At 38.3% G+C, this 15,225-nt stretch overlaps 1 protein-coding gene and 1 pseudogene across 1 annotated transcript in view; one reads left to right on the top strand and one right to left on the bottom strand.

Annotated features, from left to right (window-relative positions):
• SHROOM4 (shroom family member 4) overlaps nucleotides 1–15,225 on the top strand; it is a 253,536-nt gene that overhangs the window by 172,477 nt on the left and 65,834 nt on the right. The gene's annotated exons all lie outside the window — the stretch shown is intronic.
• LOC118981042 (uncharacterized) lies at nucleotides 7,919–8,019 on the bottom strand (annotated as a pseudogene).

Genomic DNA, 15,225 nt, shown 5'->3' with positions numbered 1-15,225 from the left:
TCCAGTGAACTCTCCTGTGAGGCTGGGAGTTGATCCCACTGCCACAATCCCCACAGATTTTTACAGCCATAGGTCTTGAGGCTTTTTTTCTCCTACACTGGAACCCTGGGTTGCACAGTCTATCTCGCTGCCCACCTGTTCCTGCAGGTTTATCCTCCTGCAAATCTGGAACTGCCTGGTCTGCAAGTCACTGCCTTGCCACCCATCCTCTCTGTGCAGCTTCCTGTCTCTGCCCCTCCTACCATTCTGAATGAATATTTCTTCTTTAACTCCTTGGTTGTTGGACTGCCATACAGTTCAATTTTTCTGGCATTTCTGATTGGTTTTTGTTTTTAAATTTGTTGTCCTTCTTTTTGCGTATGCGAGTAAGCAAAGTGTATCTACCTATGCCTCCATCTTAGCCAGAAGTCCCAATTGTTTTCTTCACAGCCAAAAGGCTCGTAAAAGGTATTCTTATACCATGGCTGGTTTGGCTTAGTGGATTGAGCACTGGCCTGTGAACCAAAGGGTTGCCAGTTCAATCCCCAGTAAGGGCACATGCCTGGGCTGTGGACCAGGGCCCCAGTAGGGGGCACACAAAGGGAAACCACACATTGATGTTTCTCTCCCTCTCTTTCTCCCTCCCTTTCCCTCTGTCTAAGAAATAAATAATTTGTTTAGGTATTCTTATTGTCTCCATTTTCTCATCTCCCATTTCCTCACTGCAGTCAGGCTTCTGCCTATAACACAGCCATTCTCTGTATAGTTCCAAAATGAATTAATGTCCTCCAGATTGGAAAAAAAAGACAAGAAACAATTTTCCTTATCTTTTTCTAGTGGACCATTTTTCAATAGCAGTTTTTCAACAGTGTATTACATGGAAGGAACATAGATAGCCCATGTTATATAACAGAACTGGTGTCAAATCATGTATCTACTGACTGACCTGCAAGTTACTTAATCATAATTTCCTCATCTGTAATATGGAGATAATGGTATCTACCTGATAGAGTTATATGACTAAATGAGGTGCTATGTATAAAACCCTTTAGAAATAGTAGTTGGTTGAGCATGTCTGTCTGAAAATTTCTTCCCTTTGATGAGTTATCAAACATTTCTTTCTTATGGTTTTCCTTCTACTGCTTATTTTCAGCTCTTTTTTTTTAATTTGTCCCTTAACAATCTCTGGTACACTCTAAAGCAGTAGTCCTCAAACTCGAGTGTGCACTAGAATTCCCTGGACAGTTTCTGACCAAGAAGTTGTCAGGTAATGCTGGTGCTATGAGTCTGAGGACTGAATATGGAGAACCATAACCTAGAGTTCTGTCTCAGATATTCTTTTTCATGCTATGTACTTTTCTTAAGAGGCTTTAGGTATCACTGACAACTCCAAGATATCTATATCCAGAGAAGACCACACTCCTAGATTCCAGATTATCATTTTCAATGGTACGCTACACTTCTCCAAGTTGTTTCATAGGCACGTCATAGTCCAACATGCCCAAGCTCATTCTAAAGTGCATATAGAAATACAGATCTGTAAAACAAGTCAGAAAGGATCTGAAAAAGAAGAGTAATAATGGAGACAGGGACTAATCCTATTGAAACATATTTTAAATGTACACTAATTAAAACTGGTACTAGCAAATAAACAGATCAATGGACCATAATGGAGGCTAAAAATTGGACCAAAGATGTAGTTTAGAATATTATTTTTAATATATGATTATATCTTGACATATTGAAGGCCTTTCTAAAGAAGACACAAAGGAAACCATGAAGTTAAACTTGAGGACGCAAAAGTTAAAGTTTATAGCACCATAAAAAAAAAACATAAACAAAATCCAGAGACCAAAAAGAAGTGGGAAGAAGGTTTTGCATCTGATATGGGAAAGAACTGTTACCCTTAATATATAAAGAGCTCGTGAAATTGAAAATCACTGAGGAAAATACAATCAAACCATTATGAAAGAAGAAAAAGTACCTAAATAGGCAGTCTAGAGAAAAATAAAGTTGGCTTATAAAAATAAATGAAAAGATGGTCAACAACACACATAATTAAAGAAATATAGATTACTTTAGGCAACAACTCTCACCTCAAGCTACAATTTTCACATATCAGAATGGCAAAATTCAGAGCATTTAATATACATATTTTTGGCAAATATGTAGAGAAACATGTGCCTTTACTTTGCTGTAAACCTTATTACTCAAAATGTGATCCTAGGCCCTGGCTGGTGTAGCTCAGTGGATTGAGTGTGGGCCTGCAAATCACCGGATCATGGTCTGATTCCCAGTCAGGACACATTCCTGGGTTGCAGGCCAGTTCCCAGCAGGGAACTCACGAGAGGCAACCATACATTGATATTTCTCTCCTTCCCTTCCTCTCTAAAAATAAATAAATAAAATCTTTAAAAAAACGTGATCCTAGACCAGCAGTGTCTGTATAAACCAAGAGCTTATTAGAAAGGCAACCTCATTACAGACTTACTAAATCAGAATCTGCATTTGAATGAGATCTCCAGATAAACTATGAAAAAATTAGACTATGCAATACTGTGCAATTATTAAAAATCTGTGGAAAAAGTACATGCAGATACATACTTATCTTCCAGATCTATTGTTAAGTACAAATAGCAAAGTTCTACACAGTATTGTAGTATGTTTTTTTGTTTTATTATTATAATTCCCATTTTACAGATAATATGAGGCAGAGATGTTAAATAACTAGCATAAGGCCACACAGCTATCAACGGAGGATGCCAATCCAGGGAGTCTGGTTACCACAGTTTATTCTCTTAACACTATGCCATACTGCTGCTCAGGGGTAAACAATAAACTGTTAAGTGTGGTTTTTCCTGGAGGGTGGGGGACTCTTTTTCATTGTATATGCCTTTGTATTTCAGTTGTTTGCCGTCTGCAAGTATTGCTTTAAAAAAATAAGAAATACTTAAAAAACAACATGTCTAAATTGGAATAATTCCCCTCTACTCTTCTTCTGCTGGAATTGGTGACAGTATGAATCATTTATTGAGTGAGAAATCTGGCAGACACCCTGGATTCCCTCCTCTTCTTTATCTCCCACATCTGTCCAATACAGCACCAAGATTTGTTGGTTCTACCTCCTAGACAAGACAGTTGTCAAATTTGCCTTTCCACTCTACCCTTGAATTATAAATCACTTGGATTATAACATGTATTTCCTAACTGGCCCACCTTCTTCTTTTCTCCCTACACAATTGTAAGAGATACATCTTTACAAAATGCAATCAAGTTCTGCCACTCTCTTGCTTAAAATCCTTCACTGGCTCCCTCCTCTGTGGGAAAAGTCCAAACTCATTAACATGACAACCTAGATAATTCATTTTCTAGTCCAGCCTGCCTCTCTAGCCCTACCTCCTACCACCCCTCTTCATACATTCTTCCCTCAGGACACAATTTTCCCCTTAAATTTCCGTAATTTTTTAAAGATTTTATTTATTTATCTTTAGAGGGGAAGGGAAGGAGAGAAGGAGAGAAGTATCAATGTATGGTTGCCTCTCGTGAGTTCCCCCCTGGGAACTGGCCTGCAACCCAGGCATGTGCCCTGACTGGGAATCGAACCCTGATCATGTGGTTTGCAGGCCCGCACTCAATCCACTGAGCTACACCAGCCAGGGCACATTTCCATAATTTTAACATCCTATTTCTTCTATAGAAATACTTTTCAGCTGGGTCAATCTTTTCTCCAAGACCAGACCTTAAGTATGACCTTTTATGAAGATTTCTCTGGTTGCAGGCTACTAGACATTATGTATTCTGTTCCATGGTCTTTCAGTGTACCACAGGAAATGTCTCCATTATCAAAGTACTCCTGCCTGAATGCTGGACATTCACACTCCTTGTGGACCAGTATCCAACAGCCTGCTTCCCTAGCTCTTTCCCATGGCTAGTTCAGAGTTTTTCCCCAGGTCTACAATAGGCCCCCAGCACTCTTCTTCATCACCTAGAATGTCAGTCCCCAACCTTTTTGGCACCAGGGAACAGTTTCATGAAAGACAATTTTTCCACAGACCAGGAGTGTAGGGATGGTTTGGGGATGATTTGAGCACATTACATTCAAGCTCGTCTTCTGCAGTATGGCCCAGTACCAGTCTGTGGCCCTAGGGGTTGGGGATCCCTGACCTAGAACATCAGGGAGATTTTCCATTTTATTTTCAATTTTAGATTCATCATCCTCCCCCCAATCTTTGCATCTTTACTTTTAGGCAAGGCAGGTTAGAATAGTGGCCAAGAATACAGACTGCCTGGGTTTGAATATCATCCCTGTGACTTTTAAGTTCTGTGATCCCAGGCAAGTTAATGAACCTCTCCAAGTCTCTTATATTCCCCTCTGCAAAATGGGGATGACAATAGCAGCACCTAGCTCATAGAGTTGTTATAATATTAAATGTTATAGTATTAAATATTTGTAATACATAGTAAGCATTGTGTTTTTGAGATAAAAATGCCTAAAGTATGAGGTGGGAGTATCTTTTCAAATTGGCATAGTAGGCTTGCCCTTTCCTCCTTTAGAGTACTTTTCTATAAAAGTGGCTCATTAAGATTAGAAACAAGTATACCTGAAACAAGAATCCCCTCCCCTTCTCAAGTCTCCTATAATTTTTGTTTACTTCCCAAAATGGAAAAATTGAAAGTTTCTTGAGGGCAAGAACCACAGTGCAGACATTTTAAACTCCTTGGCACCTACTAGACACAGGGTTTATCCCCATCATTCTTAAAATTAAATCCAGAGTACTTACAATAACCTACTTACCAGGCCCCTGGCTTCTTCCCCCAATTTATTTCCTACCCTCCTTTGTCTTACTTATTCCACTGTAGCCACATTAGCTTTCATGCTGTTCTTGGACCATGACAAGGTGATTCTGTCTCAGCCCATTGCCCTTGCTAATGCCTCTGCCTAAATATTTTTCCTTCAGATGGGCTCCTTCCCTGACTTCAGTTAGGTCACTTCTCAAATATCACCTCCTAATAGAGGCCTTCACTGACCACACTTTCTAAAATAGCATTGGCCCCATACATCCCTGTCAGTCAGTCTACCCTTTACCCTGCTTTCTCTGTCTTCATAGTACTTATTATTACCTGACATATATTTATTGAGTTGAGCCCCATGAGGACTCTGATCTTTTCTGTTTTGCTCATTGCTTTGCTCCAGTACCTTGAACAGTGCTTGCTTGGCTCTCAATAACTAACAAATGAATCAATCTTTCAATGACTAAATAAATGAATGAATTCAGTGCTAGTACCTGTGAAGAAAGGGATACATAACAATTCTGTTCACTCCTAGAACTTTGAATACTTTATAACTTTTATTCCATGATTTTGTCTTTCAGCTTTAGTATTTTCAAATTAGATCAATATCCATGTGTGGGTTTTGTTTCGATTTCACAAACATCACATTGACAAAATTTAAAATCCAATTTAACTCAAGTCCAAGTTTCAAACAAAATAGCTGTTTCATTTGTTCTCCATCCCAAGGGAAAAGAATGTGTATGATTGTGTGTGTGTGTGTGTGTGTGTGTGTGTGAGAGAGAGAGAGAGAGAGAGAGAGGGAGAGAGGGGGGGGAGAGAGGGAGAGAGAGGGAGAGAGAGAGAGAGAGAGAGAGAGAGAGAGAGAGAGAGAGAGAGAGAATGAGAACAATTACCTGCAGTGAGGAAATTAGATAGAATTAAGTAGAAGGTTAGGGAGGTTGGAGTAGGGCAGTCCATGTTCCTTAGGAGGGAAATCATTAATTTCAGTTCTGCATTTTCTCTAAACTATTGCTCCAAAATCCTTTTAATAGCCCAACTTAAAACCAAAGAAATTAAAAGCCTGGTGAACTACATGTTTGTAAACATAAATATATAAGAGCAGGGAATTTTTCAGGGACTTATGCAGAACATTCCACAATACATCATGTAAAAATGTATTAAGAGAAAGTCCAGAAGGGAGGTAGCTATATGGTGCCTGCTCGCCAGCTAGTATCTTCTTCCAACAAGGGAAGCTGTGACCTTGGAATTGCCCTCTTTGTTCTGGAAACTTCTTCACCATGAATTAGTATGTTCCTGCTCCTAGAGCCTAAATTCTATACAAGCAGCTTCTCTGTATTATGTACAAAGCCACTGACAGTTGAAGGGAGACTCCCAGCCTGCCTTAGAAGACAAGACCCCACATAAGTCAAAGCAGCAGCCAGTATTTTAAAGAAACCATATGAAAATCTGTTCTTAAATGTATGGAAGCATTTTTTTAGGGTGATGGATCTCAAACTTTAGCATGCATCAGAATCACTTGGAAGGCTCGTTAAAATTCAGATTGATAGGCCCCACTCCCAAAGTCTCTGATTTAGAAGGAATTTAGAAGCAAAGAACTTGGATTCAAGCCTTGTATGTTTACTTCATTTCTGGACCTGAGCTTATTCTTTTCTAAAGTAGAGTTTGTAAGGTTGTAGTAAGGATTAAATGGAATGATGTCTATGAAAGTTCTTTGTGAAGTGTAGACATGGTATACAAATATTAGTTTTTAAGTGTTTTCACAAGTGGTACTTGCTGCCACCCCCTGCCTACCAGATTTCTCTGTTTTGTGCCCTTTCCACCCAACTGTGTCCCAACCAACTCCAACAGGCACCCAGAATGAAATTAAAGCCAAGAAAACCCTGAATAGCAAAAAACAAACAAACAAAAAAAAAAACCCAAAAATCAAAACACCATTTTTCTTTTCAATTCATTGGACAGAGCCTTGATGCTGACTTTGATTTGACCTCCTTTTTCCTCTACCTGTCTCCCATCAACTTACTCTGTGTTTCTACAGCCCTGGCAGCTTCTCACAGCAAAGAACAACTCCCAGTACTTACTAATATTGAGGTAAAAACTGTCAGATGGTTTTTTTTTCTTTAATTAATAGAATAAACAGAAGAATCAACTGTTAAGCAGTTGGGGAAAGCATTTATTGGGGAAATTATTTTGCTAGGTTGGTGGGCTCTAGGCTAATTTCCATAAGGAGGAAATCTACATGTTTGAAATAGTTAAATGGAAGCATAAGTATACTTGCAGATTCCTGACTTTCAGACAGTTCTGACAGTTGCCACAGTAAATGATGTATCTACATAGAATGCTGTCCTTTTTATTTGAAACCTTTTCTCATTCAAAATTAATGCTTGTGTAGTATAGGAAATTTCAAAATTTTAAATAAGTATAAAGAAATAAAAATGACTTAATTCTGCCACACGGATATAAATACCTCCCGATAAGATAGTGTATTTTCATCCAGACTTTTAATATGTGTATGATTGTATATCAATATATATATACATATATATTTAGAAATTTGACTGATACTATGTACAGGTTTGTATACAATTTTTCTTTCACTTAGGATTATATTGTGAGCCTTTTCCAAGATCATTAAGTAGTCTTCAAAAGCATGGTTTTTAATGGCAGACTATTATTGCTTCGTGGACATGGACAATTTTTCACCTAGCTCTTCCTAAATGTTGGATGGTTAGGATATTTCTAATTTTACCATCATAAATAACCCTGCAGTGAATGACACTTCATGTACATAAATCAATGTGTGTATTGCTAATTGCTATCTTAGGAGAGACTGCTACAAGTGGAAAAAGTGTATCATAGGGTAGAAACCTTTTTATTTATTTTTAATTGATGATATGTTTTTGTTATTTTAATAAATTTAAATCATCTTTTTGTGATATAATTTACATAGAACAAACTACATGTATTTATCAGGTACAATTCAGTAACAAATTTATATTCTGTGAAAGCATTGCCACAGTCAATATACAGAACATTTCTAAAAAAGATATAATTTATATGCCATAAAATTCTTTACTTTCAAGTATGTGATTCAGTGGTTTTTATTATATTCACAAGGTTGTGTGACCATTACTGATGTCTAATTCCAGAAAAACATATGGAGTGCTTCAAAAATTTGCATACCATCCTTGTGCAGGTCATGCTAATCTTCTCTGTATCATTTCAATTTCAGTATATGTTGACTGAGGCAAGTATAGCAAAGAACATTTTTTGTCTCTTGGTAACATATGACAAATTTCTGTCTAGCAAATGTGTATCTATCCATTCCCACCCAGCAATGTATAAAAATGCCTATTTCCCTACAAATTTACTGACATTATTTTTAAAAATTTATTGCTAATATCATTGAAAGTTACATTTTACTGTTTTATCTTTGATTAGTTCTTCTTCCTCTCCCACCTGAACTATATCTATTATGTAGAGATATGTCATCCACCATCTTTCCTTTGCACACATGTACTATGGGCAGTCACATCCACTGCAGTACCCTTGGCTGCCTCCTTTCTGTGGATAATGACAACATGAACATACCTTTCTTTAACCTCTCTCTAGCACTGCAGCCCAGATGTGAAACTTCTTACTGGGCATGCCTATTCACATAATTTGACAGCATAACAAACAAACTTGTATCTAAAATCAAACTCGTGTTTCCTGCAGCTAGCTCCTGCTTTCAACTTCCCTATCTAGATTAGTGATACCACCATTCTCACAGGTATTTCAGTCATCTTAACTCTTCTCTTCTCTCCATATTTAATTAATAGTCCAACCCTGTTGATTCTGTCTTACATATCTTCTATTACATTCTTCCCTTTTTCTCCATTCCCATTGTGATTGATCTAGTTCTGCCTTTTGTGTGTATTGCACTAGCCTACTCACTTCTCTGTTTTCAGCATTTAGCCACATAATTCGTCCTCCATGTAACTACAAGAATAACCTTTTGAAATATTGCTTTTACCATGTTGCTTTCCTATCCTGGAACCTCCAAAGCCTCTCTCTTGCCTATTGGATTATGTAAATTAAATGCTTTAACATCACAGTTAAAGCCTACCCTGTTCTTACATCATTCTAATTTTACTTCCTATGCGCCTTATAGGAACCATGTGTCCTTCCTGCAGCATATTCCTGCTTTTCCCACTCTTATTAATACAAAACCTGGCATAACCTCTCCTCTAGTCTTCTCCAGTTGAAATTGTGCTGAGTCTTTAAAAATTAGCTCAGAGTCTCTGTAAAGTCTTCTTTGATTCAACCCCTATGCTTTCTCTTTTATTTAACTCTCATTTTGTCAGCATTTCCTTTATGACATGACATTTTGTCCTTTTTAATGATTACTTAGGTGTTTGTATTCACCCCCTATCACACTGTAAATCCCTTGAGCACAGAGATTATATTTTTTTAGTTTTGGTGTGTTCCATAGTAGTACCTCTCCAAGCACCTTAAATGAAGATAGAAGCTCCATAAATGCTGAAATAAAAGAATGATAAAGACTGCCAACATTTTTTAGAACTATTAATGACTCAGTTTTGGGAACGAATTCTGTGCTTAAAAGGAAAAGATGCCAGATGACCCAGATGTCATGGTTTATTCTTCTTTTTACCTTACTCTTCACATTCAATCTATTAACAAATACTGTCAACTCTACCGCTTCAAGATAGCTAATCAAACCTTTCTCTACTACTACTGCTTCTTCCTGAACCACCATTACCTCTTATCTATAAGAGCCTCTTAAACTTATTCCCCAGCTTCTACTCTTCTCTTACCTAAATCCATCAGCCAAGTGACATCTTTATACAACTTAGACTGTGGTAGTACCCTGCTTAACACCCCCAGTAGCTACTAACTGCACTGAGAATAAAATGAAACTACTTACCTTGGCTTTAGAAAACTCCATGATCTGGCCTTGGCACTTCCCCAACCTCATCTTCTATTAGTGTCCACCTTCCTCACTATGCCCTAGCTGTGCTGAGCATTGGCCCTTCCTCATTGTCATGTTTGCTCAAAGCAGAGTGAGAAGGTACTCTTGGTTCTATTGGGGTCCTGGCTATTGTTAGCTATTGTTCTAGGGTTTCATGTCTTTAGTAGTGCAGGTGGCCAGAAGTAATTCTAAGGGCTTTGAGAATTAACTTTGAGGAAAGCTTTGGGGATTCCATCTTTCTCCAGAAAAGTAGTATCTCCAATAATGAGTTTGAGGTGAGAGGTATTTGGCTTAAAGGGAGAAGAAAGGAAATCTTGTATTATGCTTATAACCTCCTTCCCAAGGGATGCTATACACATTTCTGCTAGAAACTACAGCTGGAGGGCAAGCATCCTCCATCTTCTTTATCACTCTTGTTACTAGTGTAGGAAATTGAGCATCACAGAGAAGCTGACTCTATAGACGCTTCTCTGTGAAACTGTTGTCATTTTCCTTATGCACTCTTCTGAAGTCTCCATTGGCCCTCTGATATTGCACCCTTGCCTTTTGTATACACAAGAAAGAAAATCCCACTTTTATTATTCAGTCCTTGACTTGCTCTTCTTGCTTCTAGAAGCTGTGATTTATGCACCATTCAACACCTTGCCTTTGGGATAATTCACAACAACAACAACAAAAAAACAGCCTATGATATGTATGTGTTACCAGACTATCCATAGAAAAACTAGAATATGCTTCCTTACCCACTCTGAAACAGAATTGCACATATTGTTTTTCTAAATTCCTAAGCTTTTTCTAGCCCCTAATATTTTCTTTTTTTATTTAATTCTTATTCAAGTACAGTTTTCTGTTTTATATTCCCTGCCCTGCCCTCCCCCACTGCTCCCCACCTCCCTCCCATTTCCACCCCCAACCTTAATTATTGTCCATGTGTCCTTTATACTTATTCATGTGAGTCCCTCCCCTTTTCCCCTATGATTCTCTCCCCTCTCCTCTTTGGACCCTGTCAGCCTGTTCCGTATTTGAGTGTCATTGGTCATATTTTGCTTGCTTCTTTGTTTTGTTGTTTAGATTCCTGTTAGGGGTGAGATCATATGGTATTTGTCTTTCACCGCCTGGCTTATTTTGCTCAACATAATGCTCTCCAGTTCCATCCATGATGTTGCAAAAGGTAGGAGTTCCTTCTTCCTTTCTGCAGCATAGAATTCCATTGTGTAAATGTACCATAGCTTTTTGATCCAGTCATTTACCTATGGACATCTAGGTTGCTTCCAACACTTGGCTATCGTAAATTGTGATGCTATGAACATCGGGGTGCATAGGTTCTATTTGATTGGTGTTTCAGGGTTCTTAGTATATACTCCTAATAGTGGAATTGCTGGGTCAAAAGGCACATTCATTTTTAGTTTTCTGAGAAAATTCCATACTGTTTTCCATAGTGGTTGTACCAGTCTGCAATCCCACCAACAGTGAACTAGGGTCCCCCTTTCCCCACAACCTCTCCAGCACTTGTTTGTTTCTTTGTTTATGATAGCCATTCTGACTGATGTAAAGTGGTATCTCATTGTGGTTTTAATTTGCATCTCTCTGATAGCTAGTGATATCGAGCATCTTTTCATGTGTCTCTGGATCCTCTGTATGTCCTCCTTGGAGAAGTGTCTGTTCAAGTCATTTCACCATTTTTTAATTGGGTTGCTCGTCTTCTTAGAGTGGAGTCGAGTGAGTTCTTTGTATATTTTGGAGATTAAACCTTTGTCTGAGGTATCATTGGCAAATATATTTTCCCAAACAGTTGCTTCTCTTTGTATCTTGATACTATTTTCCTTAGCCATGCAGAAGCTTTTAATTTTGATCAGATCCCATTTGTTTATTCTTTCCTTTATATCCCTTGTTCTAGGGGACGTATCAGTAAAAATCTTGCTGCGTGGAATATCTGAGATTTTCCTGCCAATGTTCTCCTCTAGGACTTTAATGGTGTCATGGCTTATATTTAAGTCTTTTATCCACCTCGAATTGATTTTGGTGTATCGTGTAAGTTGGTGCTCAAGTTTCATTTTTTTGCATGTAGCTGTCCAGTTCTCCCAACACCATTTGTTGAAGAGGCTATCTTTACTCCATTTTATGTTATTGCCCCCTTTGTTGAATATTAATTGACTGTAGAGAGTTGGGTTTATTTCTGGGCTCTCTGTTCTATTCCATTGGTCTATGTGCCTGTTTTTATGCCAGTAGCAGGCTGTTTTGATTACAGTGGCCTTGTAATACAGTTTGATATCAGGTATTGTGATCCCTCCTACTTTGTTCTTCTTTCTCAAAATTGCAGCTGCTATTCGGGGTCTTTTCTGGTTCCATATAAATTTTTGAAGTGTTTGTTCTATGTCTGTGAAATATGCCATTGGAACTTTAATATGTATTGCAATGAATCTGTAAATTGCTTTGGGTAGTATGGACATTTTGATGATGTTAATTCTTCCAATCCATGAGCATGGTATATGTTTCCATTTGTTTATGTCTTCCTTAATTTCTTTCTTGAGTGTTGTGTAGTTTTCTGCATACAGGTCTTTAACCTCCTTGGTTAGGTTTATTCCCAGATATTTTATTTTTGTTTTTGCTATATCGAATGGGATTTTTTTTCCTGATTTCTGCTTCTGCTGTTTCGTTGTTGGTATACAAAAATGCCTTTGATTTCTGGATATTGACTTTGTATCCCGCTGTTTTGCCAAATTCATTTATTAGTTCGAGCAGTTTTTGAGTAGAGTCTATAGGATTTTCCATGTACACTATCATGTCATCTGCAAACAGTGACAGTTTTGTTTCCTCCTTTCTGATTTGGATGCCTTTTATTTCCTTTTCGTGTCTGATTGCTGTGGCTAGAACTTCTAATACTATATTGAATAGTAGTGGTGAAAGTGGGCAACCTTGTCTTGTTCCTTATCTTAGTGGAAAAGCTTTTAGTTTTTGCCCATTGAGTATGATGTTTGCTGTAGGTCTTTTATATATGGCCTTTATTATATTGAGGAATGCTTCCTCTATTCCCATTTTTCTGAGTACCTTTATCATAAATGGGTGTTGTACCTTATCAATAGCTTTTTCCACATCTATTGATATGATCATGTGGTTTTTGTCTTTGCTTTTGTTTATGTGGTGTATTACATTTACTGATTTATGAATATTGAACCATCCTTGCATCCCTGGGATGAATCCCACTTGGTCGTGGTGTATGATCTTTTTGATGTATTGTTGGATGCAGTTTGCCAATATTTTGTTGAGGATTTTAGCATCTATGTTCATCAGCTCTATTGGCCTGAAGTTTTCTTTCTTTGTTGTGTCTCTGTCTGGCTTTGTAATTAGGGTGATGCTGGCTTCATAAAAAGAGTTGGGGAATTTTTCTTCCTTTTGGATTTTTTGGAATAGTCTGTGAAGAATAGGTGTTAGCCCTTCCTTAAAAGCTTTGTAGAATTCTCCTTGAAACCATCTGATCCAGGGCTTTTGTGTGATGGGAGTTTTTTTTATTACTTCTTCCATTTCTTCTGCTGTTATTGGCCTGTTTAGGTTTTCTCCTTCTTTTTCATTGAGTTTTGGAAGATTATATTTTTCTAGAAACTTGTCCATTTCACCTAGGTTTTCAAATTTCCAGAACTGGCATACAGTTCTGCATAGTAATTTCTTACAATCCCTTCTATTTCTGTGGTATCAATTGTAATCTCTCCTCTTTCATTTCTGATTGTGTTTATTTGGGTCCTTTCTCTTCTTTTCTTGATGAGCCTACTTAAAGGTTTGTCTATTTTGTTTATCTTTTCAAAAAACCAACTCTTGGATTCATTGATCCTTAGAATTGTGCTTTTAGTCTCTATGTCATTTAATTCTGCTCTGATCTTGGTTATTTCCTTCCTTCTACTTGCTCTGGGCTGTCTTTGTTGTTGTTCCTCAAGTTCTTGGAGGCGTCGGGTTAGGTTGTTTGTTTGAATAGCCCCTAATATTTTAAAAACTCTCTCAAATGGTTCATATGGTTGTGGCCTTCCAACCTTCTTTAGAAAAAGAAGTATCCCTATGTTTTAAAGATTACAATGTGAAAATGGATAAATGAAAACAGCCCTAAACAGAATAAGCTATCATTCTCTACTTAGAAGGCCAAAAGGCACCCCCTGACACAGACCAAGCATTTAGGGAAGTCTTTCTTTCCACCACAACATTCCCTTCCTTTCTTATCCATTTCCCTAGGTTTCTGTTGGCAAAAGATGCATCCTGAGGTGGAGGGTGGAGAGAGGTATCCAGCAGATTTATATGAGAGATCTTGACCTGGCTATTCAGATAATTGAGGGGAGGTGGAAGAGGTGGGAAAGGTAGAAAGGCAGAACTTTGCAACAAAACCTTCATCTGCATAAAGTACTCATATCTCACATGACTCATTATAACTTTCCCAGACTAAAAAGAAAGTCATTGTCTCAAAAATTCTTTTTAAAATTATACATATGTACACACACATACACAGATATATGTGTGCACATACATGCACATATACACAAATCTATAGTCATAAATACACACAGTTGCACACACACACATAGACGTGCATTTGCGCAAATAGATATCCCTATTCCTCCTTGGTTGGGTCTGTAGTAAGGATCTCTGTATCACCAGGCTTCATGATCCCTCAGCTAACAATGAGGAGTGGGCCTTTGTAGCTCTGTGTCCATCCCTGATGATCAAGCAGGTTTCCCCCTCTTCTGACAGATAAACAAGCCATGCATTTTTTGGTCCACCAATGTACAGGCTTACTTTCCTGCTGTGCCAGAATGAGCTTGGACTCCTTCATGTGGGGCAAGTGGAATGTGCTGTTGTGGGAGGCTCGAAGAGCCACAAAGAGTAAACAGAAGTAATCAAGGACACTCCTTTGTGCTTTTCCTTATCTAAACACTTTCAAAAGAGGAAAGAGCCTACAGTAGGTTATGGCCAAGACCTCTGACTAACTACAATCCAAGCAACAGAGACCATATTTTCCTTCTTGCCCTAGGATATGGCAGAGTCATGGTTCTCTTTCTGCTTGCCCCTTACCTGGCCCCCTCTAAGTATGTCCTGAAGGGTGTGCTAGGAGCCAGGATCAGAGACGGTTAGTACTGTCTGAAGATATTGGGGTGACAGCCCACTAATACAGCTAGAGATTGACTCCTTCCAGAATTGGCCCTCCTCTATCTTCCCACCTCTCCCAACAGTCTTTATAAGGACTCTTCTGGGACCTAGCTTCTGGCTTATCTGTTACTTCTGCCTGCATGTGCCCACACCCCAGTGCACCCATGTTCACTTTTTATCATCTGAGTGCTTGGAAAGAAGTAGTCATTTTTACCTACCCAGGTTATACTTGGTCATATTATCTGGAACTCATCTCTGCTAAGTGAGAGGGTGCCCCCTGTATCCTCACCCCATCTCTCAGCCTCTTTCCCTAATCCTATACTAGCCAAACTTCTTACATTCCTCTCTTATCTCTCCTT

Source organism: Sturnira hondurensis, unplaced genomic scaffold (genome assembly GCF_014824575.4).
Source record: "Sturnira hondurensis isolate 20B ecotype Veracruz unplaced genomic scaffold, ASM1482457v3 Scaffold0023420, whole genome shotgun sequence".
NCBI lineage: Eukaryota > Metazoa > Chordata > Mammalia > Chiroptera > Phyllostomidae > Sturnira > Sturnira hondurensis.
This window is presented reverse-complemented; position numbering and strand designations above follow the sequence as displayed.